The sequence below is a fragment of the Ranitomeya imitator genome, chromosome 3, assembly GCF_032444005.1.
Source record: "Ranitomeya imitator isolate aRanImi1 chromosome 3, aRanImi1.pri, whole genome shotgun sequence".
Lineage (NCBI taxonomy): Eukaryota > Metazoa > Chordata > Amphibia > Anura > Dendrobatidae > Ranitomeya > Ranitomeya imitator.
The window spans coordinates 198,617,076-198,644,705 of record NC_091284.1 but is presented as its reverse complement, the minus strand read 5'-3'; the positions used below and the strand labels follow the sequence as shown (position 1 = coordinate 198,644,705).

The window sequence follows — 27,630 nt, the reverse complement described above, 5'->3', positions numbered from 1 at the left end:
ATATGGAGCATCATATGGAGCCCATTATATATGGAGCTTCATATGGGGCCCATTATATATGGAGCAATATATGGGGCCCATCATATACTATATGGAGCATTATATGGGGCCCATTCTGATTGGAGTTTGGAACATTATATGAGGCCCATCATATTCTGTATGGAGCAAGGTATGGGGTGCATTATACTGTTTGGAGCATTATATGGGGCCATTATTCTGTATGGAGCAATATATGGGGATCATTATTCTGTATGGAGCGTTATATGGGGCCATTATTCTGTATGGATCAATATATGTGGCTCATTATACTGTATGTAGAACTATGTGGCACCCATAACACTGTATGGAGCAATATATGGGGCTTATTATTCTGTATGGAGCAATATATGGGGCATGTTATTCTGTATGGAGCAATATATGGGGCTCTGTCACGTCCGTGGATACTTACCTGCCTTCTCTCATCCCTTGGCGCACTTCCAACGTGGTCCCGCTCCGCTCCTCTTCTGTCTTCTTTCTCCGCGCATGCGCAGTCGCGTCTCATCTGCCGCTGGGCTTCCTGGGAGGTCGTGATCTGATGGCTCCTGTAAAGGAAATATAAATAAGAGGATACCAAAACCAAAATCATATAAACCTCCCCTAAAAATATATACTTTTATTGTTAAAAACATGCAAACTAAAACCACTTATAGTGACAAACACAAAACAAAAAAGTGCTCAAAAAACACAAAACCCAAAACCTAATGGGGATATCTAGTCCACCCTATAAAATTTATTATTATTATTATTATACATTTTTATAGCGCCATTTATTCCATGGCGCCTTACATGTGAATACGAGGCAAATATAGACAAATACATTAAACATGAGCAGATAACGGGTACATAAGGAGGGAGGACCCTGCCCGCGAGGCTCACAGTCTGCAGGGGATGGGTGATGAAACACTAGGAGAGGGTAGAGGCACCTATATCGCCCCTACCTGGCTGCGGAGGTAGACGCCCTAGGGGGAAACGTATTGGCGCCCCCGCTCACCGATGGCTGACCCTAGAGGCCCTGATAAGCCCTGTAGCCACTAATGAGAGCCTCTACCCGTATGCTAAAGGGTCCCCTGTAACTAGACAACAAATCACCTATGCTAGGGAAGACCTAGATCCCCAAATAAATTTAAAAGCATTGAATGAACACCTGGCGGCACATAGCTTTTAGATAATAGGTGAAAACCACTATAGCGGTGGAAGATATCGTTTAGATGTAAATACTCTCCCTATTTATACCGCAAATAGCCACAATCCTTGGCGACTATTACCTATCACATGCATCTAAAGAGCATCAACTTCACTTGATACAACACAAATGCCAACAGTTCAAAGCCACATAGATTCCTGTATAACGGCATATAATGTGGAAAGTGTCAGTACTCATCCTTAATGCATTCACAGTGGTACACCGTCCGCCATCTTAAACTAACGCCTCGACGCGTTTCGCCAGTTAAGGCTCATCAGGAGGCATGATCCCTTGATAGCCAGTGTCATTACTACAATATGGTGGCACCCATCAGGTATTTTCTTCCCGGCGTCTTCCTAGGTAAGACGCCTGTGCTTCTTAGGGTATCGCTAAGCTTTTCTTGCCTGCGTTTTCTTCTTCCTCAGGTCCCTCCTTGTTCCAGTCCTGTACCTCTTCCGTGCTTGTCCTGAGTGTCCTGTACCTGTTTCGTGTTCCTGCCACTCCAGTCCTGTGCCTCTCCCGTGTCTGCCCTGGGTCCCTGTCGTGCCTGCTTGGTGTCCCTGCCGCTTCATTCCTGTGCATCTCCCGTGCCTGCGCTGGGTCCCTGTCGTGCCTGTCTGGAGTCATTGCCGTTTTCTGTTCTGTGTCTCTCCCGTACCTGCCTGGTGTCTTTGCCGTTCCTGCCCGGTGTCTCTGCTGTGCCTACCCAGTGTCACTATTGCACCAGCCTAGTGCCACTGCCGCATTCGCCCTGCATCCCTGCCTTATCTCCCCTGTGTCTCAACCTTACCAGTCAGGCTTCAGGCCTCGTCTCCTAGTTTCTTCCAAGTAGTTCCCTCTACCTCTGGCCCTCTGTAGTCATCCCTTTGGCTCTAGCAGTTGTGTCTCCATCCCCCTTGGGCCTGCTCCTAACGCTCCCTGTATAGGGGGTGGTTCCATCTGGTTCGCTCGCTCTCAGGGGCTCTAGAGTCATGACCCAGAGGGTCCACTCTCGGGTTATCCCTGAGTCCTAATAGTAAGCACAGGCCATGGACCCCGCTGGAGCTTCTGCCATTCAAAAGGGGCTGGTCTTTCTACGGGAAAATCAGACCCATTGTAATAATTATATGGGTACTACGGAATCTGATAACATGGGATAAAGCCAGTCTGAGAGCAAAGTTGCAACAAAAGATGTAATTACTCAAAAACAGAACTAACAGATATTTCAGCAATTGTAACGAGGTCCTCAGCTCTATATAGAAAATCACAGCAAACAGAGTAGCGGGGCGCGACCGCTAAAATGAACCAGTCCAGCAAGGAAATGTGGAAGCAAACAAGACACTTAAACGAGGAAGTCCAATAAGGTTATTAGTGCGAATGTGCACAGTACTTAAATGATGAAGTCCAGCAAAACTTGCTCACATGTGCGCACAGTACTTGTTAGTAGAAGACCAATTGTTCACAGAAGATGCATCATGTGAATGACGCCCTGGAAAAGAGAGGATGAGGGGAGAAAGAGGGAGAGCTCTATCTAAGCGTAGTAGATGAGTAGATCTTTCTTGGAGAGAAAAGCACAGCTTGAATCTTGCTCACCTGGTGTGGTTGTGCAAAGAGGCACAACACTGGGAAAAGTTTTGTAAACAAAGGAGATCCTTCCACTGGTGCGCAGCCCATCGCAGCAGTTCCAGAGGAGAGAGGTAGCTGAATAGGGTGAGGCAGACCACCGAGTAGTGAGCAGCAGAAGTAGGGAGTTAACCAGCAAACAGGCAGATGCTCAAGAGCCAGCAGCACAAAATACTCAGGCACAGGTGAACACAAGACACGGACTTAAATAGTCTGGACGTTCCATGACAGGGCGAGATCCAAGACTCCATCTTGGATCAGGGCAAACAGACACCAGGAAAGTCCGGAATCCTTACATTACTCCCACTTCAGAAGCGGCCTCAGGACGATCCAGGACCAGGCTTGTCAGGATATTTCTAATGGAATAGAGTAATCTTTTGAGGAGCACAGATATTGCCCTCCGGCACCCAAGAGTACTGCAGTTGATTCCTGCGGATCCTTGAGTCCAGAATCTCCTCTACCACAAACTGTTCTTGTCTGTCCACTAACACAGGCGGAGGAGGAGGTGTAATCCGACCCTGAAATGTATTTGGAGACACCGGTTTTAACAGGGAGACATGAAACACAGGGTGTACCTTCAAGGTTCTTGGCAACTTCAGACGACAGGCAACGGAAGTAACGATCCCAGAGATTTTGAACGAGCCGATGAACTTTTGTCAGAGTTTCTGTGATGGAATGTTCAATCTCAAGTTTTTAGTAGATAACCACACAGAGTCCCCTACCTTGAACATAGGTGCAGGCTTCTGAAACCTTTCGACAGATCTCTTATATCTCTCTTGTGCAGTAGACAGTGATTCCTTCTGGGTTTCCAGATTCTGTCTCATTGCTGCCAACCTCTCATGAACTGCAGGCACCGGTGCGTTGATCGGGGATTGTTATGACCTGGTGGTCAGGACAATAATGGACCTGGTGTTTAAGAGCACACGGAATGACCTGTGTGATGTAGCGATGTCCTTGCTGTGCAGTGAATAGGCAGTGACCCATATAAAGTTCAAACAAAGTCTTGTTTATTACACAGCATACTCACAAACCGGAAAAGAAAGCAAACAAGTCCTTCAGTATGCAGCCGGGAAAAAAATAAAACAACAGTCCATAGTCCGCTGCCGTGAGCGTATTACACCCCCGTGTACGCTGGGGTGTCTGGCTTTTCAGGCTCTGCCTGGCCCGTGTTTCTCCACACGGAAGGAGCTTTAGTATCCAAATGGCGGTGCTCAAGGGCAACATAGCGTGAGTAAGATGGATATAAACACTCACTGCTGCTCACTTGCCGGACTATTAACCGTACCAGTCGTAGCTGTATAGTACAGAGAAGATGTGGGAACCACAAAAGAAAACGACCAACAAGGGTAACTATAATCAAAATACAAAACTCTTTATTCAATATACATATTAAAAATAACTATGAAAGAAATAGGACACAGATGGGGAAATGGTATAGGTCACAATACAGGTACTCCCCTATAGAAAACGTGTAGGCCTCGCACTGGCTCCCTATCAAATGTAAAAACAGAGTATGGATAATGGGGGGGGAAACCCCAAAAGTAATGGAATGGCTACCGTAAGTGTAAAATACACTGCATACCCCTGAACACTATACCATGGAAACAACGGATATATAATGTATAAGTCTCCATCACGCCCATTAAACTATGAAACACATGTGAAAAATAAGGCCCAGAGAACTTAAACTACTCTAAACATCCAGAATGGCCGCTGGAACCAAGAAAGTGACATATGGAGAAAGCCATCCCTGAAAACACTAACCTCAACCCCAGGAACACAACCAGGAAGGTGCGCATGCACCCATATACATAAAGGCAGATAACATGGTATGATCTTTATTACCTGGTTCTGGGCGGTGTTAGCGGGGGAGAGCCAAGTGCGCAGCCGACACGTCTACCCGACACGCGTTTCGGAGCCGACGCTCCTTCGTCAGGGGTGCGTGTCAGACTGTCCTTAAGCCGGAGTTTAGATACATGGCCGCCGATATCTGCAGCGGCGTCCGCCGGAAGTGACGCAGGCGTTGCCAGGACACACCCACTCACAGCGGCGGCGACGTCACACAGGGGCGCCGCCAAACTCATGGCAACCGCCCGAGCGTCAAGACGCCGCAAGCCGCAGGGAGCAGCGATGCCCAGCGCGCATGCGTACAGGCGGCGCAACTGCAGATGTGAGGCACAGACTGGACTCGGGATACCCACAATAGTACATGTAAGTAACTAGTAACGACCCATCACTGGGCTAATTAAAGGAACTTATATATATATATATAACACTCAAGTGCTCATATGATGCCCACTCATATGTGGTGCAATCCCCTCAAACTACTCCTCAGAGAACAAATGGCGTCGCCACAAATGCTTACATAAGAACCGGCATAATGACACTAGTATACAATTGATACCCATACATGGCATACGCCATGATACCATAAATCAAACAAAACACAAGAATACAATCACAAATACAAATATACCACCAAAGGGGAAAACAAAAGAGAAACATAAAAACATATACATGGGAGACATAATAATATCTGTAGCTGTCCACCGACAGGATGAAGACCCGCAAAGGGAAGTTAGATGGTATTTCTGCAGGACACGAACGGTCCGAAGCATCACACGATGGACAGATAATGGCTCGGGTCCAATCAAGAAGTCGTCTGACATGTCCACAATACAAAAAAAAACGAATCTAAAAAATAAAAACAATGTTAAAAACAAAATAGAGGTGCGCCTGATCGCGCACCCAACCATCTCCTATATACCGGCCGCGATCACAGAAATGACGCAAAGCTAATGGTCTCGTTCAGACCATGGGGGTGGACGCTATTAAGCGTCCATATCCACCGAGTCTCAAGCTGTGCCAAACGTTGTGAGGTGTTCCCGCCCCTAATATTTGTTTCGATTGAATCAATACCCCTAACCTGTAGAGCACTACTGTCACAATTGTGATGTTGTTTAAAATGTCGGGGTATCGTTTTCAGTAACTGAATATCTGTTTCAGAAGCAGCCGCCTCGATCCCCCTAACGTGCTCTCTTACTCTGATCTTTAATTGACGCGTGGTAAGCCCCACGTAGATTAAAGGGCACGGGCAGGATGCATAATATACAACATTCCTAGACGTACATGTTATATACTTTTTGATATCAAAAGACTTCTGTCCCGTAGAGTCCACAAATGTATCTGCTCTTATGATATTTTTACATGCTATGCACTTGCCACAGGTGCGACAACCACTTCTCGGTCTATTGTTGGGATCATTAAGAAATGTCCTAGGAGGCGTGCTTGTGTAGTGGCTGCGCACCAAGTGGTCCCGTAAATTCTTAGCCCTACGGTACGCAATGGTAGGTCGATTGGGCACCAGTTTAGCTAACGTCGGGTCGGTCTTAAGAATAGGCCAGGCCCGTTCTAGGGCAGCACGGATGGCACCCGCACGTGAGCTGAAATTAGTAACAAACCTAATGGTGCCGGACCCATCACCCCTTCCTTCATTATTATAAAGGAGTGTGTCTCTATTGCTATGCTTAGCGCGTAGGTATGCCTTCTTTATCGCGCGATTGCTGTACCCTCTTTCTTTAAAACGGGATTTTAGGGCATCTGCCTGTGCTTCAAACTCAGCGTTAGTGGAGCAGATGCGGCGTATCCGCAGAAATTGTCCAATTGGGACAGAGCGGACCATATGCGCTGGATGGAAGGAGGAAGCGTGAAGGAGCATATTCGTGGCAGTTGGTTTCCTATACACTGTAGTTTGAACAGTATCGGCCCTATCTTTAGTAAGCCTCACATCAAGGAAATCGACACTAGAATTACTGGATATTGCTGTCAATTTAATGTTTCTATCATTTGCATTCAAGGCAGCCACGAACTCAGAAAAAGTCCTCTGGTCACCCTGCCAGACCACAAGAATGTCATCTATGTAGCGCGTCCATAAAAGGACGCGCTCCATAGATAACAGACTGTCTGACCGTAGGAGGTCCCTTTCCCACAGCCCCAGGAACAGATTAGCATAGGAGGGCGCAAAGGCCGCTCCCATGGCTGTTCCCTGGAGCTGCAGGAAAAAGGACCCCCTAAACGTAAAAAAATTATGAGTGAGTGTAAATCTTAGGATGTCCAGAAGAAAATCCCGAAAGTCAGGGGAACAATTGGACGCAGATAGAAAGAAATCAGTAGCTGCTAAGCCATCATTGTGCCGAATGCTCGTGTACAATGATTCTACGTCCATTGTCCCCAAAACTGTATCGGTACCCAGCTTCAGGTCATCAACCCGCCGTAGGAGCTGATTAGTGTCTTTTAAATAAGATGGCAGCTCCTCTACTAGTGGCTGTAATACCGAGTCTATCCATTTATTAACTGCCTCAAGATAATTCCCTCGCCCTGACACGATAGGGCGGCCAGGCGGCACAGAGATATTTTTGTGAGTCTTAGGAAGGAGGTAGAACGTTGGAATCGTAGGCTCCATTATGGTCAATGCTGTGCCAAGTTCTTTCGTTATAGTGCCTTTATCCGTAGCTCTCTGAAGGATCTCCCTGAGCTCCACACAATAGGCGGACAAGGGGTTATACGTCAACTTCCTATAGCATGTTGTATTTAACAATTGACGCAAGGCCTCCTTTTCATACATATCGGTAGGCCATAAGACGATATTACCCCCCTTGTCCGCCGGCTTGATCACGACCCCAGGGAGATCCTTCAAGGTTTTAAGTCTAACTCGCTCGCTGGCCGTAAGATTATCATTTAGTATGTATTGAGGGATACGTATAAGTTCTTCACTAACCACCTTCACAAACATATCGATGGCTCCACAGCTGGACAGTGGCGGAAATCTCTTTGATTTTAAACGGATGGACTGTGGAATCCTACCTCCTTCCTCAACGTGTTGCTCCCTGGATAGTTCTTCTAGTATCCTCAAGGCCGACTGTTCGCTCTCTGTAGGGAATAATTGATGTAAATTATCATCATAAAAAAATCTTTTAAATAAAAGTGAACGAGCAAACAAATGCAGATCCTTCACCGCCGTAAAACCGTCAAATCCAGCTGTTGGCGAGAAGGATAAACCCTTGTACAGGAGCGAACAGTCGGTCTTCGACAGTACATATTTACTCAGGTTAATTACCTTACTCGTATCACTTGGCATATCAAAATGGCGAGGTTTCTGCCTCTTGTATGGGTGATAGTTATGATTCCTCGATCTGTTATAACTCGTCCCAGACCGTGTCACTGCTGAGGATGTGGAAGCCTCAGACTGAGTGCTATTCGATGACAAGGATGTATTAGATGTACTCCGCTGAAACTGACGTTGTTGTGGCACCGATCTCCTCCACTGATATACACTCTGAGTCTGGTAATCCCTGATGTCTCTGTTTAGTTTAGAGGTCTGGGTATCACTTATCCTCTTGACAATCATCTCCAAGGATTTGTCCATCTGAGTGTCATAGTTTTTGATTTGTTCCTCGGTGCATTTCACACGCAATTCTGACAGCGCCCCATCAATGTCTTTATCTAAGCCATCAATGGTCCTAGTGTTAAAGCCGATCAATAATTTCATTAGTGCCACTGAACATGAATCGCAGGCCTCCTCCCATCCAGCGATAAATTCTGTATCTTCAACAGGGAATGTTGGCACAACCCTAACACGGAGACCCCTAGGGATCATTTTTTTGGAGAGATATTGCTCCAGGAACATCCTGTTCCACCAGATCCGTGTACGCTTGACAAGCATTTTCCTCATAGACTCAAAAATTGCGTCACAACTGCGATCGCGACCCGGCATATCACCCGTCCCATCATGTCCGAACACCTGTTCAACTTGTCCTAACCAGGATTGTTCCCTGGCCCTAAATTATTGATCGGCTTTAACACTAGGACCATTGATGGCTTAGATAAAGACATTGATGGGGCGCTGTCAGAATTGCGTGTGAAATGCACCGAGGAACAAATCAAAAACTATGACACTCAGATGGACAAATCCTTGGAGATGATTGTCAAGAGGATAAGTGATACCCAGACCTCTAAACTAAACAGAGACATCAGGGATTACCAGACTCAGAGTGTATATCAGTGGAGGAGATCGGTGCCACAACAACGTCAGTTTCAGCGGAGTACATCTAATACATCCTTGTCATCGAATAGCACTCAGTCTGAGGCTTCCACATCCTCAGCAGTGACACGGTCTGGGACGAGTTATAACAGATCGAGGAATCATAACTATCACCCATACAAGAGGCAGAAACCTCGCCATTTTGATATGCCAAGTGATACGAGTAAGGTAATTAACCTGAGTAAATATGTACTGTCGAAGACCGACTGTTCGCTCCTGTACAAGGGTTTATCCTTCTCGCCAACAGCTGGATTTGACGGTTTTACGGCGGTGAAGGATCTGCATTTGTTTGCTCGTTCACTTTTATTTAAAAGATTTTTTTATGATGATAATTTACATCAATTATTCCCTACAGAGAGCGAACAGTCGGCCTTGAGGATACTAGAAGAACTATCCAGGGAGCAACACGTTGAGGAAGGAGGTAGGATTCCACAGTCCATCCGTTTAAAATCAAAGAGATTTCCGCCACTGTCCAGCTGTGGAGCCATCGATATGTTTGTGAAGGTGGTTAGTGAAGAACTTATACGTATCCCTCAATACATACTAAATGATAATCTTACGGCCAGCGAGCGAGTTAGACTTAAAACCTTGAAGGATCTCCCTGGGGTCGTGATCAAGCCGGCGGACAAGGGGGGTAATATCGTCTTATGGCCTACCGATATGTATGAAAAGGAGGCCTTGCGTCAATTGTTAAATACAACATGCTATAGGAAGTTGACGTATAACCCCTTGTCCGCCTATTGTGTGGAGCTCAGGGAGATCCTTCAGAGAGCTACGGATAAAGGCACTATAACGAAAGAACTTGGCACAGCGTTGACCATAATGGAGCCTACGATTCCAACGTTCTACCTCCTTCCTAAGACTCACAAAAATATCTCTGTGCCGCCTGGCCGCCCTATCGTGTCAGGGCGAGGGAATTATCTTGAGGCAGTTAATAAATGGATAGACTCGGTATTACAGCCACTAGTAGAGGAGCTGCCATCTTATTTAAAAGACACTAATCAGCTCCTACGGCGGGTTGATGACCTGAAGCTGGGTACCGATACAGTTTTGGGGACAATGGACGTAGAATCATTGTACACGAGCATTCGGCACAATGATGGCTTAGCAGCTACTGATTTCTTTCTATCTGCGTCCAATTGTTCCCCTGACTTTTGGGATTTTCTTCTGGACATCCTAAGATTTACACTCACTCATAATTTTTTTACGTTTAGGGGGTCCTTTTTCCTGCAGCTCCAGGGAACAGCCATGGGAGCGGCCTTTGCGCCCTCCTATGCTAATCTGTTCCTGGGGCTGTGGGAAAGGGACCTCCTACGGTCAGACAGTCTGTTATCTATGGAGCGCGTCCTTTTATGGACGCGCTACATAGATGACATTCTTGTGGTCTGGCAGAGTGACCAGAGGACTTTTTCTGAGTTCGTGGCTGCCTTGAATGCAAATGATAGAAACATTAAATTGACAGCAATATCCAGTAATTCTAGTGTCGATTTCCTTGATGTGAGGCTTACTAAAGATAGGGCCGATACTGTTCAAACTACAGTGTATAGGAAACCAACTGCCACGAATATGCTCCTTCACGCTTCCTCCTTCCATCCAGCGCATATGGTCCGCTCTGTCCCAATTGGACAATTTCTGCGGATACGCCGCATCTGCTCCACTAACGCTGAGTTTGAAGCACAGGCAGATGCCCTAAAATCCCGTTTTAAAGAAGGAGGGTACAGCAATCGCGCGATAAAGAAGGCATACCTACGCGCTAAGCATAGCAATAGAGACACACTCCTTTATAATAATGAAGGAAGGGGTGATGGGTCCGGCACCATTAGGTTTGTTACTAATTTCAGCTCACGTGCGGGTGCCATCCGTGCTGCCCTAGAACGGGCCTGGCCTATTCTTAAGACCGACCCGACGTTAGCTAAACTGGTGCCCAATCGACCTACCATTGCGTACCGTAGGGCTAAGAATTTACGGGACCACTTGGTGCGCAGCCACTACACAAGCACGCCTCCTAGGACATTTCTTAATGATCCCAACAATAGACCGAGAAGTGGTTGTCGCACCTGTGGCAAGTGCATAGCATGTAAAAATATCATAAGAGCAGATACATTTGTGGACTCTACGGGACAGAAGTCTTTTGATATCAAAAAGTATATAACATGTACGTCTAGGAATGTTGTATATTATGCATCCTGCCCGTGCCCTTTAATCTACGTGGGGCTTACCATGCGTCAATTAAAGATCAGAGTAAGAGAGCACGTTAGGGGGATCGAGGCGGCTGCTTCTGAAACAGATATTCAGTTACTGAAAACGATACCCCGACATTTTAAACAACATCACAATTGTGACAGTAGTGCTCTACAGGTTAGGGGTATTGATTCAATTGAAACAAATATTAGGGGCGGGAACACCTCACAACGTTTGGCACAGCTTGAGACTCGGTGGATATGGACGCTTAATAGCGTCCACCCCCATGGTCTGAACGAGACCATTAGCTTTGCGTCATTTCTGTGATCGCGGCCGGTATATAGGAGATGGTTGGGTGCGCGATCAGGCGCACCTCTATTTTGTTTTTAACATTGTTTTTATTTTTTAGATTCGTTTTTTTTTGTATTGTGGACATGTCAGACGACTTCTTGATTGGACCCGAGCCATTATCTGTCCATCGTGTGATGCTTCGGACCGTTCGTGTCCTGCAGAAATACCATCTAACTTCCCTTTGCGGGTCTTCATCCTGTCGGTGGACAGCTACAGATATTATTATGTCTCCCATGTATATGTTTTTATGTTTCTCTTTTGTTTTCCCCTTTGGTGGTATATTTGTATTTGTGATTGTATTCTTGTGTTTTGTTTGATTTATGGTATCATGGCGTATGCCATGTATGGGTATCAATTGTATACTAGTGTCATTATGCCGGTTCTTATGTAAGCATTTGTGGCGACGCCATTTGTTCTCTGAGGAGTAGTTTGAGGGGATTGCACCACATATGAGTGGGCATCATATGAGCACTTGAGTGTTATATATATATATATATAAGTTCCTTTAATTAGCCCAGTGATGGGTCGTTACTAGTTACTTACATGTACTATTGTGGGTTTCCCGAGTCCAGTCTGTGCCTCACATCTGCAGTTGCGCCGCCTGTACGCATGCGCGCTGGGCATCGCTGCTCCCTGCGGCTTGCGGCGTCTTGACGCTCGGGCGGTTGCCATGAGTTTGGCGGCGCCCCTGTGTGACGTCGCCGCCGCTGTGAGTGGGTGTGTCCTGGCAACGCCTGCGTCACTTCCGGCGGGCGACGCTGCAGATATCGGCGGCCATGTATCTAAACTCCGGCTTAAGGACAGTCTGACACGCACCCCTGACGAAGGAGCGTCGGCTCCGAAACGCGCGTCGGGTAGACGTGTCGGCTGCGCACTTGGCTCTCCCCCGCTAACACCGCCCAGGACCAGGTAATAAAGATCATACCATGTTATCTGCCTTTATGTATATGGGTGCATGCGCACCTTCCTGGTTGTGTTCCTGGGTTTGAGGTTAGTGTTTTCAGGGATGGCTTTCTCCATATGTCACTTTCTTGGTTTCAGCGGCCATTCTGGATGTTTAGAGTAGTTTAAGTTCTCTGGGCCTTATTTTTCACATGTGTTTCATAGTTTAATGGGCGTGATGGAGACTTATACATTATATATCCGTTGTTTCCATGGTATAGTGTTCAGGGGTATGCAGTGTATTTTACACTTACTGTAGCCATTCCATTACTTTTGGGGTTTCCCCCCCCATTATCCATACTCTGTTTTTACATTTGATAGGGAGCCAGTGCGAGGCCTACACGTTTTCTATAGGGGAGTACCTGTATTGTGACCTATACCATTTCCCCATCTGTGTCCTATTTCTTTCATAGTTATTTTTAATATGTATATTGAATAAAGAGTTTTGTATTTTGATTATAGTTACCCTTGTTGGTCGTTTTCTTTTGTGGTTCCCACATCTTCTCTGTACGGAAGGAGCTTTGCACAAGCCTCCTGCAAGGTCTGACTCCCAGACCAGACTGACACACACAAACTCTCTTGCTGGGGGTTTTTTTTTTCTATCCTCCAGATTCTATGGCCATGGGCCACTATAAGATCTGGGCTGGAGGAAACGGACCGGCCCCACTACCATCCTGCAGTCCGTTTCAAAATAAAAGCCCATACCAGGTTTTCCTGAATAAATTCTGGGACAAATAACTTGACCCAGTTCACACTTACTTTTATTCTTCCCTGTGTCTCACAGGCAACCTGCTGTGAGCACAGGGCACTCCAGCGGATCTAATATGCTTCTAAGCACATCCTGGGGGACACATAGCGACCCTCGCATATGACACCGGTCACTGCCTCACATACCCCCCTCTGTTCAGACTTGTGGGGTTGAACATTTGTCAGCATACATGGTGCCCGTGACAGGGCATCTGCATTTCCCTGTGATTTCCCAGCCCGATGTTCCACAGAGAAGCTGAAATTTTGTAGGGACAAGAACCATCTGGTGACTCGGGCATTCCTTTCCTTTGCATTTCTCATCCAGACAAGGGGTGAATGGTCTGTTACCAACCGAAACTGACGCCCGAGCAAATAGTAGCGTAGGGACTCCAAGGCCCATTTGATCGCCAAGCACTCCTTCTCCACTACGCTATAATTTTTCTCTGCCGGGGTCAGTTTCCTGCTTAAATAGGTGACTGGATGCTCATCCCCGTTCACCTCTTGCAACAGCACCGCTCCCAAGCCTACCTCTGAGGCATCGGTTTGCACAATAAAGGTTTTCTTGAAGTCGGGGCTGATGAGGACCGGCTGTCCACACAACGCCGACTTCAGAGACTGGAACGCTTCCTCTGCTTGAGGATTCCACTTGACCATCACCGTTTTCTTCCCTTTTAACAGGTCCGTTGGGGAAGCCGATTTACCAGCAAAATTGGGTATAAACCGACGGTAATACCCAATGATGCCAAGGAATGCCCTCACTTGTTTGGAACTTAAGGGCTTGGGCCAGTTTTGAATGGCCTCAATTTTGTTCACTTGAGGTTTGATAACCCCCCGGCCGATCACGTATCCCAAGTACCGGGCTTCCGTGAGACCTATCGCACATTTTTGGGGGCTTGCTGTTAACCCTGCGGCTCTAAGAGACTCTAGCACTGCTTGTACCTGGGACAGATGGGTATCCCAGTCGGTACTAAAGATGACTATGTCATCCAAATAGGCTGATGCGTAGTCTCTATGTGGCGCTAACACAATGTCCATCAGCCTCTGAAATGTGGCCGGAGCTCCATGTAACCCAAAAGGTAAGACAACGTATTGAAAGAGACCCTCTGGGGTTATAAAAGCGGTCTTTTCCTTCGCTGACTCTGTTAAGGGAACCTGCCAGTAACCTTTCGTGAGATCCAGTGTGGTGAAGTACTGGGCCTTCCCCAGTCTCTCAATTAGCTCGTCCACCCGTGGCATGGGATACAGGTCAAATTTTGATACTTCATTTAACTTCCTAAAGTCATTACAGAAGCGTAATGACCCATCAGGTTTTGGTATTAGTACAATGGGGCTAGCCCACTCACTTCGGGACTCCTCAATGACTCCCAACTGAAGCATTTGCTTTACCTCGGCCGCGATGGCTTGCCTTCGGGCTTCTGGCACTCGGTACGGTTTCATCCACACCTTTACCCGGGGCTCAGTGACAATGTCATGCTGAATCACTGAGGTTCGCCCCGGCAGCTCTGAGAATACATCCATATTCTGCTGTACCAAAGCTCGAGCCTCCCGCCGCTGCTGTTTTGTGAGGGCATCATTGACCTTTACCTCACACCTGGCTGTGTCCTTGGCAAGGGCCAGAGGGACCTCCGATTGTATGACCGTAGTTGCATCTGTGACCAAACATTCTCGGTCCTTCCAGGCCTTTAGCAGGTTTACATGGTACAACTGCTCGGGTTTTCTTTTCCCGGGTTGGTACACTTTGTAATTCACTTCCCCCACCTTTCCCCATATCTCATACGGCCCTTGCCACTTGGCCATGAGTTTACTCTCTGGGGTGGGCACTAGTACCAACACCCGGTCTCCTTCTTTAAAGGACCTGACCGTGGCCCTTTTATTATAGGTACGGCTCTGAGCGGCCTGGGCATCCAACAGATGCTCCTTTACGATGGGTTGCACGACTGCAATCCGATCCTGCATACTTGCCACGTACTCGATAACACTCTTATGTGGAGTGGGCTCCTGTTCCCACGTCTCTTTGGCTACATCCAGCAGCCCCCTCGGGTGCCTGCCATACAATAGCTCAAATGGGGAGAACCCCGTGGACGCCTGCGGTACCTCGCGTATGGCGAACATTAAATATGGCAACAACATATCCCAATCCTTCCCATCCTTGGCGACCACCTTTTTGAGCATGGCCTTGAGGGTCTTATTAAACCTCTCGACCAACCCATCGGTTTGTGGATGGTACACGGACGTACGCAACTGTTTAATTTGGAGCAATTTACATAGCTCCCTAGTCACTTTAGACATAAAAGGGGTTCCCTGATCTGTAAGGATCTCCTTGGGAAGCCCAAGACGACAAAACATGGCAAACAGTTCACGGGCTATTAGTTTAGCCGAAGTGTGCCGAAGCGGTATCGCCTCTGGATACCGGGTGGCGTAGTCTACGACTACTAATATGTGCTGATGGCCCCGGGCGGATTTTACTATTGGTCCCACCAGATCCATCGCTATCCGCTCAAAGGGTACTTCTATGATGGGCAGAGGTACTAACGGACTCCGGTAGTTCGTGGTGGGTGAGGTTAGTTGACACTCAGGACATGTGTCACAGTACTTTGTAACCTCAGCGTAGACACCAGGCCAAAAGAACCTCTGTAATATGCGCTCTAACGTCTTTTTGGCCCCCAAGTGCCCCCCCAACATGTGAGTGTGAGCCATGTCGAGCACCGCCCGACGATAGGGTTGGGGCACTACCAGTTGTTCTACCACCTCATCCCTGATTTTATCAACCCTGTACAGTAACTCCTGGATGACCGCCATCCGGGGAAACTCCTTTTCTGCACCAGGTTGTTGTGCCACCCCATTTACCTCGATTACTCTTTCCCTTGCCCGGGTCAGAGTGGGATCCTGGAGCTGGGCAGTCCCAAACTTACCAGGTGACACCTCCAGCTCATGAATTGGTGGATTCTCTTCCACTTCCCCTGCCAATACCTCTAGGGGAAACCTATCGGGATTACACACTGTCCCTATCGTGGCGACCCCTACGGCAGGTATCCCTGACTCGGGATCTTCGGGTTCTGCACCCGGAATGCTTTTTACCCTGAGAGGGTTAACTCTGGTCTCCCAGAGGGACCAGAACAACGGTAAGTCTCTACCCATCACAGTCCCATACGGAAGAGTTTTTACCACTCCCACCACATGTTTTATCTCTCCACATGGGGTGGAGAATGTGACCTCCGCAGTCGGGTACTCTCGGAGGTCCCCATGTATGCACACTACCCCCACTTTCCGTCCAATAGGACTGTCCCCAGCAACCAAGGACCCGTGTACCAGGGTCACCAAGCTCCCCGAGTCCAAGAGAGCATCCGTCTGGTACCCATTAACGAGCACTCTGCACAGCTGAGGTTCGGTACCGGCAGGGTCTGTAGTGGCAATGCAGACTGGCTGGGCATACATAGACACGCGGCGGGTATACCCGCAGTCCATGGGTTCTGTTGTTAGGGGACAATTAGCAACCACATGTCCAGGTTCTTGGCACCGCCAACACGTAACGACTGTGGCACGAGGTAACCTTGGAGCCAGTTTAGGGGACACAGGTCTGTGGTCACTCTCTTTCCGAGACAACCCCTCAGCACGGACTCGGTCCGGTCTTGTCCCAGTGGAGGGCCGTGGACTTTTCTCAGACTCCTGAGCTGGCGGAGCCTTACGTGACAGCCGAAGCGGAGCAGTGTCCCATATAAAGTCCTGGGTGGCCTTATATCGCTCTATCAGGCCTACAACCTGGTCTAGGGTACCCGGGTCCCCTTGACCCACCCAACGCTGAATGGCCACTGGCAGAGCCCTCACCAGTCGGTCGACCACCACCCTCTCCACTATCTGACTTGTGGATAAAGTCTCAGGTTGGAGCCACCGTTTCACAAGCTGCAATAAGTCAAAAATCTGAGACCGGGCAGGCTGGGCTTCCACAAAAGTCCAAGAAAACACCCGTTGAGCTCTCACATAAGTATTAACCCCCAGTCGGGCAAGGATCTCACCTTTTAACTTGGAATAGTCCTGGGCATCCTCCCGACTGAGGTCAAAGTAGGCCTTTAGCGCATCACCCCTCAAGAACGGAGCCACAACTTCAGCCCACTGTGCTGCTGGCAGATTCTCCCGTTCTGCCGTGCGCTCATAGACGGTGAGGAAAGCTTCCACGTCATCTTCCGGACTCAATTTCCTCAAAGCAGAGCGGACCTTGTCACGGGCATCGCGACTTTCCGGGGTCGGTGCTGGAGGTGCCTCTCGCAGGGCTGTAATTTGCTGCAGCAACAGGTTATTCGTTTGTTGCTGTTGTTGCTGTGTGAGGACTAGCTGCCTCAGGATCTCCTCCATTTTGTCTGTAGGCCTGAGTTGCAATGTAGCAGGCTTAATAACAGACATGCAAATGGCGTTGGGGTATGCCTTAATTCACACTGCTCCGCATTCTCCAACCAAATGCGATGTAGCGATGTCCTTGCTGTGCAGTGAATAGGCAGTGACCCATATAAAGTTCAAACAAAGTCTTGTTTATTACATAGCATACTCACAAACCGGAAAAGAAAGCAAACAAGTCCTTCAGTATGCAGCCGGGAAAAAAATAAAACAACAGTCCATAGTCCGCTGCCGTGAGCGTATTACACCCCCGTGTACGCTGGGGTGTCTGGCTTTTCAGGCTCTGCCTGGCCCGTGTTTCTCCACACGGAAGGAGCTTTGCACAAGCCTCCTGCAAGGTCTGACTCCCAGACCAGACTGACACACACAAACTCTCTTGCTGGGGTTTTTTTTTCTATCCTCCAGATTCTATGGCCATGGGCCACTATAAGATCTGGGCTGGAGGAAACGGACCGGCCCCACTACCGTCCTGCAGTCCGTTTCAAAATAAAAGCCCATACCAGGTTTTCCTGAATAAATTCTGGGACAAATAACTTGACCCAGTTCACACTTACTTTTATTCTTCCCTGTGTCTCACAGGCAACCTGCTGTGAGCACAGGGCACTCCAGCGGATCTAATATGCTTCTACGCACATCCTGGGGGACACATAGCGACCCTCGCATATGACACCGGTCACTGCCTCACACCTGATAGTTACTGATAATAAAGGACGAGCTCTGGGACGTGGGAACTCTGCTGACCGCAATCCCTAATCCTATCAAACACACTAGAAATAGCCGTGGATTGCGCCTAACGCTCCCTATGCAACTCGGCACAGCCTAAGGAACTAGCTAGCCCTGAAGATAGAAAACTAAAGCCTACCTTGCCTCAGAGAAATTCCCCAAAGGAAAAGGCAGCCCCCCACATATAATGACTGTGAGTAAAGATGAAAATACAAACACAGAGATGAAATAGATTTAGCAAAGTGAGGCCCGACTTACTGAACAGACCGAGGATAGGAAAGGTTACTTTGCGGTCAGCACAAAAACCTACAAAAAGACCACGCAAAGGGCGCAAAAAGACCCTCCGCACCGACTCACGGTGCGGAGGCGCTCCCTCTGCGTCCCAGAGCTTCCAGCAAGCAAGAGAACAATAAAAATAGCAAGCTGGACAGAAAAATAGCAAACAAAAGAAATACAAGCTGGAACTTAGCTTCTGCTGGGAAGACAGGTCACAAGAACGATCCAGGAGAGAACAAGACCAATACTGGAACATTGACAGGTGGCATGGAGCAAAGATCTAAGTGGACTTAAATAGATCAGCCAGCTAACGAATAAACCTCGTCACCTGTGGAAGGAAACTCAGAAACACCCACCAGAGGAAGTCCATGGACAGAACCAGCCGAAGTACCATTCATGACCACAGGAGGGAGCCCGACAACAGAATTCACAACAGGGATCTGGGAAGAATACTTGTATGATAACCTAGGATCTTGGCCTGTCGCACTCTTTCCAGCAGTTCAGGGATCAATGGTAACAGGTAGCGATTCCGAATCGTCACCTTATTGAGCTCCTGATAATCGATACAAGGTCTAAGAGTTCCATCCTTCTTCTTAACGAAAAAAAATGGGTGCTCCTGCCGGTGATGAGGAGGAGCAAATAAAACCCTTAGCCAAATTCTCATCGATGTATTCCTTTAAAGCCTTCAGCTCCGGAGCTGCAAGTGGGTAGACATTCTTAAAAGGAATAGCGGCCCCCGGAAGCAGCTCAATGGGACAATCATACGGTCTGTGAGGAGGAAACTGGTCTGCCATCTTCTTCTCACAAATGTCCAAAAATTCACTATACACAGATGGTAGAGCAGATACCTCAGTGTTACATTTCATATCTCGAGGACTCACTTGGCCTGTTACCGGTGTCTCCTTTGATGGGAAAGTGATTTCCTTGGTCTCCCAGTTAATAATAGGATTTTGTGACTGCAGCCATGGAATCCCTAAAATGAAAGGGAAATGTGGTGAAGAGATCAACATAAATGACAGCATTTCCTGATGATCAGGGTCTATGAAGACTTCCAGAAGTACAGTCTCTTGATCTACTGGTCCAGAGACTAGAGGGGAGCCATCCACCGTTTCCATAGTTACCAGGGTTGCTCTCTGCTGGGTCCGTATGCCATGTTCCCCGGCAAATATTAAGTCCATAAATCCATAAAATTTCCTCCTGCCCCTGAATCCACCATAGCTGCACAGGGAATCCATTGGCCCGACGACCGTATCTTAATAGGAAGGGAGCAATGTGTGTCCTTACGCTCCAGCGTCTTGGGAGAGGCAGTCATAGACAGAGAGTGAAAAATGGCATTCACAGAAAAACTAGACTCAGATGTAATGGATTCAGCATCCTGATTATCAAATTCCCCAACCGTGGCTAGTATCTTGCGAGGCCGCTTGGGACAATTAATAAGAAAGTGAATCTGACTGACCGCAGTAAAAGCATAGACTCTCCCGGAAACTATGCTCCCTGCGCTCGTTACTCTCACGCCACTGTAGTGCATCCACCTGCATGGGAACTGGTTCAGCCTCCCAAGAGGATTTGCCTGACGGTTCTTTAGAAGGAAGAGAAGAGTTAGTGACACGATTAGAGGCTGCAAATCTTTCCTGTCTATGCTCAGTAACACGTATATCTATGCGTACACAATGCTGTAAAAAAGCATCTAACTCTTCTGGCGCATCTGCATGAGCTAATTCATCCTTTAAGACATTAGACAATCCCCTCTTAAAATAGGTAATTGGGCATAACTGTCCCAAATCATATCCACCGCCAGCCGTCTAAACTCAGTAGCGTATTCAATGACAAGACACTTACCCTGATGTAGTGATAACAAGGCGGTTTCCGCTGTAGTGCGACGATTAGGGTCATCAAACATCATAGACATTGCAGCAAGAAAATCGTCAAGGTTATTCAAGCGAGGGTCACGAGTCTCCATAAGCGGATTTGCCCATGCAAGAGCTGGGGAAGTGAGCAACATGATAATACATAAAACCTAAGATCGATCAGTAAGGAAATGGGCGGCATACCTATCAAAATACAACAGGCATTGGTTTACCAACCCACGAAACTTGTAACGGTCCCCACCGAACCTAAATGGTGGTAACTTGAGAGGAGTAGTTGGCTGTGGCTGTACTGGGGGTGGAGGTGCCCGTGCAGTCATCTGCCAAGCCACCTGATTACTTAAGTTCTGAAGAGCCTGTCCAAAATGAGCCTCCCAGTTAGCAACCTTGTTTTGCAATGCCTCAATATCTCTCTGTAAAGAGTGGATCATAGAGAACAACTGATCCATCTTTGTCTCAGTCGACATTATCCCAGCAGATTCCTTTAATGGCCTGAGTATCCTGTAATAATTATATGGGTACTACGGAATCTGATAGCATGGGTTAAAGCCAGTCTGAGAGCAAAGTTGCAACAAAAGATGTATTTACTCAAAAACAGAACTAACAGATATTTCTGCAATTGTAACGAGGTCCTCAGCTCTAAATAGAAAATCACAGCAAACAGAGTAGCGAACAAAACATAGTACAGATATTCCTGCAATAGTAACGAGGTCCTCAGCTCTATATAGAAAATCACAGCAAACAGAGTAGCGGCGCGCGACCGCTAATGTGAACCAGTCCAGCAAGGAAATGTGGAAGCAATCAAGACACTTAAACGAGGAAGTCCAATAAGGTTATTAGTGCGAATGCACACAGTACTTAAATGATGAAGTCCAGCAAAACTTCCTCACACGTGCGCACAGTACTTGTTAGTAGAAGACCAATTGTTCACAGATGATGCGTCATGTGAATGACGCCCTGGAAAAGAGAGGACGAGGGGAGAAAGAGGGAGAGCGCTATCTAAGCGTAGTAGATGAGTAGATCTTTCTTGGAGAGAAAAGTACAGCTTTAATCTTGCTCACCTGGTGTGGTTGTGCAAAGAGGCACAACACTGGGAAAAGTTTTGTAAACAAAGGAGATCCTTCCACTGGTGCGCAGCCCGTCACAGCAGTTCCATAGGAGAGAGGTAGCTGAATGGGGTGAGGCAGGCCACCGAGTAGTGAGCAGCAGAAGCAGGGAGTTAACCAGCAAACAGGCAGATGCTCAAGAGCCAGCAGCACAAAATACTCAGGCACAGGTGAACACAAGACCCGGACTTAAATAGTCAGGACAGACAGGAAGTTCCATGACAGGGCGAGATCCAAGACTCCATCTTGGATCAGGGCAAACAGACACCAGGGAAGTCCGGAATCCTTACACCCGTATTATGTCCTTCATGAAAACTATGGACACCCTTCTCTCTTCTCTTCAGTCTACGGATCCTGGGAATGCTTCTCAGCTAGCAGGCCTACAGCAGGAGTTGGCTCAGCAGCGAGACACCCAGGCCCATATTCTTGGTTATATGGCTTCGGTGGACGACTGATTGCTCTCTTTGCAGTCTTCCGCTTCTACATCTGCTTCAGCTTCCGCTCCCCACCTTCCTCCCCGTCTGGCTAAGCCACCTCGGTACAGTGGCGATCCCAAACTGTGTCGGGTTTTCTTAATCAGTGCCGCCTTCATTTTGAACTTTTGCCCCAGCAATATCCCACTGATCGGGCAAAAGTAGCCTTTTTGATTTCCCATCTGGAGGGGGGGCACCTTGGCATGGGTTAATCCTCTTTGTGAGTGAGATGATCCTGCAGTCTCCCGATTATCTGTATTCTTGGAGACTTGTTGTCGAGTTTTCAACGAACCGGGGGGTCTGTCCTCTACTACTGAGGCTCTCTTTAACCTCCACCCAGGGTCTCTAACTGCAGGTCAGTACGCTATCCAGTTTTGTACTCTGTCTTCTGATTTAGGCTGGAATAATGAGGTTTTGGTGGTAGCCTTCTGGCGGGGCCTCTCCTGTTGTATAAAGGACAAGCTAGCCGGTCGGGACACACCAACTGTCTTGGAGGATTTGATTTCCCTGGCTACCCATATTGATCTTCGTTTCCAGGAGCCTGCCAGAGAAAGAAGACTTCTTCGCCCTTCACCTTCCTCTCGTAGGCCGTCTAGTCCTAGATCCAGCACATCCTCCACGGCATCTGCTCCTGAACCTATGCAAGTTGATCATCTCAGGATGTCAGAACAGCATCGTAAGGAGAGACGTACTCAGGGTCTTTGCTTTTACAGCGGAAGTGCCTCCCATCTGCTGCGAGCTTTCCAGAGCGCCGGAAAACTTCTCCACCTAGGCCAGGTAAGAGAGGCCTCCCTACGTGTATGTGATACCTCTCTACCCCTTACTTTATCTGTTTTGTTGCATGCTGGTGGTAAAGATTTTTCATTAGATGCTTATGTAGATTCGGGCACCGCGGGGAATTTTATTAGGCTTGAGGAGGTCATTAAATTCTCTATTCCTGTGAGAACCTTAGAAAATCCATGAATTCTCGCATCCGTAGATGGTAAACCCTTACAGGAGACCATTACTCAAGTTACACCTGAGGTGGAGCTTCAATTAGGAGCTTTGCATAAGGAGAAAATTGCATTTTACGTTCTGTCTGGTCTCTCTCATCCGATTCTCCTTGGTCTTCCAAGGTTGCGGACCCACAAACCCTCTTTAGATTGGCACAATGGTAATATTTTGCGCTGGGGGAGAGTTCTGCCAGGGGAGTTGTCTGCTGCCGATGCGTCCAGTAGGTTCTTCTTCTTCCTCTTTCCCCTCTGGATTGCCCAGCATCTATAGTTCTTTCTCGGATGTTTTTGACAAAAGGGAAGCTGAGAGTCTTCCACCGCATCGACTCTATGACTGCCCCATTGATCTCGTCCCTGGAGCTACTCCTCCTAGTTCCCCTTCCAGTACCCCTCTCCCCTTCTGTGCCTTCCCACAATATCCCTCCAATGAAGGATCCTCAAGTAACTCCCTCTTAATTTCATCTGGGGTGGCCCAAGAAATGTGTCTGGCTATGGGAATACGTGTAGGGCTGGGATGTCTTACCTGGGCCTTCTCTGAGTGTGATTCCACCTCCACAGCTCGAGCTTGTCTCCGGGTGGTCACAGGATATGTCTCAGCCAGAGGGGCAACCGAGAAGGCAGACAACATGGGCCCCAAGTCATTTCCCAGCAAGACATCTGCAGGCAAATCCTCCATCAAGCCGACCTCAACAAGGCCATCCCCGACTCCCCAGTTCAGGTGAATCCTAGCAGTGGGCAGTCGATGTATAGCTCCTCCTGCTACACGGACTGCCACTGTCCGGTCCGTCTTCTCTTGGTCCCAGATGAGATGATGCTTCAAAGGGTCAAAGTTGGCCAGGAATCTCTTAGTCCCTGCATATGTTTCCCATTAACCCACACGACCTGTCGATGCTGTTGTCGATTATCTGCCCAGGCTGCCTGCACGGGGTCTACTTCATGCAGCACTTCCTCCATCTCTTCCACCCCTTGGTTAGTCGTAGCCCCCAATGCCGGGTCAGCTTAGCCTTGGAAGCAGTGTGCAGCAGCCCGGCTGAAGGTAGCTGTTCCCGCCTTTGGCCACTGGTTATGCTGAGTCCGGTTGGGACATTGTATTTGCAGGTGGCCAAGCTGACGGCAGGTGTGGCACCGTGCCCCAGGGGGACTGTGGTAGGCCGGGTTTCTAGCTTGTCCCCCTACAATCTTTGGTGGTTTGGGGCCCTCCAGGTCCATGGGCGGACCCCTAGTGACCATCTTTGATCCGGACAACTGAGGCCTCCTGGCATCATGATGTTCATCGGCCAGACAAGCGGCCGCCTGTCCCGAAGCCATTCCTGTGTCTCGGGGGTTAGTCTATTAAAGAATCGTTCTAACAAGAAGAGCTGGAGGACGTCCTCCTTAGTGGTTGCTTGGCTCCCTTGTACCCACTGTAGCAGTGACCACCGTAATTTACAGGCCCATTCAGCGTGGGTATCGGTTACGCGTTTTATAAATCCGCTGAACTTTTGGCGGTATGCCTCTGGTGTCAGCACATACCGGGCCAAGATCACTTCTTTGATCCACTCATAGTCCATACAGTCCTCATCAGGTACCGAGCGATAGGCGTCTGCTGCCCGACCTGTCAGCTTGCTGGCCAGAATCTGAACCTGTTCCTCCGGCTTCACTTGATAAAGGGCACACTGCCGCTCAAAGTCCTGCAGAAAGCCATCAATGTCTTCCTCTGCCTCCCCCAACTGTCGGAAGGCATTATACTGGATCTTTTTGTGGCTTACTGTTGAAGGTACCTGGTCAAAGGTCAGAGCTCCCCCTGCTCACTGACTCTCCTCTCTCCGCTCCGCCATCTCCATCTTGGCCAGCTCCACTTTCGTCCGCTCTGCCATCTCCATCTTGGCTAGCTCTATCCTCGTCCGTGTTGTGAATTCTGTGGTCAAGCTCTCTCCTGTGGTCATGAGTGGTACTTCGGCTGGTTCTGTCTATGAGCTTCCTCTGGTGGATGTGAGTGGGGCTGCGGCTTCTGAGTTTCCTTCCTCAGCTGACGAGGTTAAGTCGTTAGGTGCTGCTCTATTTAACTCCACCTAGTTCTTTGTTCCTTGCCTCCATTCAATGTTCCAGTATTGGTCTTGCTCTCTCCTGGATTGTTCTTGTGGCCTGTCTTCACTGCATAAGCTAAGTTTTGCTTGTGTTTCTTGTTTGCTATTTTATCTGTCCAGCTTGCTATTTTGGTTTTTCTTGCTTGCTGGAAGCTCTGGGACGCAGAGGAAGCACCTCCGTACCGTTAGTCGGTGCGGAGGGTCTTTTTGCGCCCTCTGCGTGGTTGCTTGTAGGTTTTTGTGCTGACCACAAAGCTATCTTTCCTATCCTCGGTCTATTTAGTAAGTCGGGCCTCACTTTGCTAAAATATATTTCATCCCTGTGTTTGTATTTTCATCTTTACTCACAGTCATTATATGTGGGGGGCTGCCTTTTCCTTTGGGGAATTTCTCTGAGGCAATGTAGGCTTATTTTTTCTATCTTCAGGGCTAGCTAGTTTCTCAGGCTGTGCCCGAGGCGCCTAGGTCTGGTCAGGAGCGCTCCACGGCTACCTCTAGTGTGGTGTGATAGGATTAGGGATTGCGGTCAGCAGAGTTCCCACGTCTCAGAGCTCGTCCTATGTTATTAGTAACTATCAGGTCACTTTGTGTGCTCTTAACCACCAGGTCCATTGTGTTTCTGAATCACCAGTTCATGACACGTCCACTCGGCCATCTTTTCCTTCCTTTGGAGTCTGAATGAAGGACGCTGGCTGGAATTGCTTGGTTACATGGGCGCATATAAAAGATGAGTAATGAACCAGGCAGGGAGTTTATAAAAGCCTCAGGTATCTTTTGCATGTGTATAGAGTTAATTAGTTGATTCAGAAGATTAGGGTAATAGGTCGTTTAGAGAACCTTTTCTTGATATGCTAATTTATTGAGACAGGTTTTTTGGGTTATCAGGAGTTGTATGCCAAAATCATCAGTATTAAAACAATAAAAGACCTGACAAATTTCAGTTGGTGGATAATGAATCTATAATATATGAAAGTTTAATTGTAATCATTACATTATGATAAATAATGAAATTTAACACTATATGCTAATTTTTTGAGAAGGACCTGTAATGTTGTTTGAGGGGCTATGTGGGGACATAAAACTATGTGGGGAGCTGTGTGTGGACATCATGATATGTGAGGGAATGTGGAGGGCATTATATTGTGTTTGGAGTTGATTGTCTTTAAGCTTTTCTTTCCTAGCAGAAAATCCACATACAGCTGCTGACAATTTTGCAGCATGCTTTAATATTCTAGAGACATTTTGTAAACATTTTCCTTTAGCAATGCTATAACATACATTAAAAAATTACCTTACACCATTTAAATACCAAATTACAAGATCTTTAACTGCCTGTAAATTTTGTTTTTTTATATATGGAAAGAGTGTATATAACACTAAAATCTTAACAATCAAACAAAGGTTACATTATCAGGGAAAGTACTTGATTCAGCAACACATATTTTTTTTACAATATACACCCAATTGTATAGACAACTTGTTGAAAATAGGCGCGTCATTGTTTGATGTGAATAGCATTGTTTTGTGCGGAGACCACACGCTGACTAGAATGTATACAGCTTGGTAGGACATGATCAAACAACATACAGAAGGAAAAGGCTGTTTCAATAACAACATATCCATGAATATCAAGTACAAAATATGCGTATGTTTATTATTTCTGCAAAACATGGACAGCAAGGGTCGTTTGAAAATGTACACCACTTCCTTAGTAGAAAATTTACTGTATTTCACCTTTTCCTTCAAGTTTCCACCAAAATGATGAAGATCTCTGTTTTCTACAGCAAACTAGTGACAATTAGCTGTGCAACATTAATAGAAACCTTCCACCAAGTTATACTGTATATTGCAACATTTTCATTGTTATGGTCACACACTGGTCATTTTTGTTGGAACTAGGGTTGAGCGACTTTAACTTTTTTAGGGTCGAGTCAGGTTTCGCGAAACCCGACTATCTCTAAAGTCGAGTCGAGTGAAATCAGCCGATTATGGCGAAAAGTCGGGGATCGACGAAACACGAAACCCAATGCAAAGTCAATGGGAATTTTTTTTTGGTTTGTTTGTTTTTTCTTTTCTCTCTCTCTCTCGTGTTACACATTTCAAATCGCTACAGCGCACAAGCGACAAGATGATGATAGGCGTCCACGCCCCTAAGACCTATGTCATCACTCTGCCCACGCTCCTTCATTGGCTGAAAAAATGGCGCCAAGTGCGTCATACGAAACGCGACTTTGGCGCGAAAGTCACGTACCGCATGGCCGACCCCACACAGGGATCGGGTCGGGTTTCATGAAACCCGACTTTGCCAAAAGTCGGCGACTTTTGAAAATGAACGATCCGTTTCGCTCAACCCTAGTTGGAACATCTATTAACACCTTAATGCAAGGACATTGCTAGAATCTTAAAAGATCAGAAGTCCAAGTCCCAAAGTACTGACTACAAGATGCATCGGACCATAAGATGCACCACAAATTTTTGGGGAGGAAAAAAAACTTTTCATAAATTGGTGGTGTTTCTTATAATACAATTTTATGGTAGCTTACCGGGGGGTTCAGCTGTGGTGGAGCAGGCTCCCAGGAGGCAGGGTCGGAGCTG

The 27,630-nt window shown here is 47.5% G+C and overlaps 1 long non-coding RNA gene across 1 annotated transcript in view; it reads right to left on the bottom strand.

Annotated features, from left to right (window-relative positions):
• Window positions 1-507: 507 nt before the first annotated feature.
• Window positions 508-27,630, bottom strand: part of LOC138671993 (uncharacterized) — a 165,995-nt gene continuing 138,872 nt past the window's right edge. The window contains exon 3 of the long non-coding RNA XR_011319520.1: window positions 508-581. This is a non-coding gene — a long non-coding RNA (uncharacterized lncRNA). The remainder of the gene's footprint in view (window positions 582-27,630) is intronic.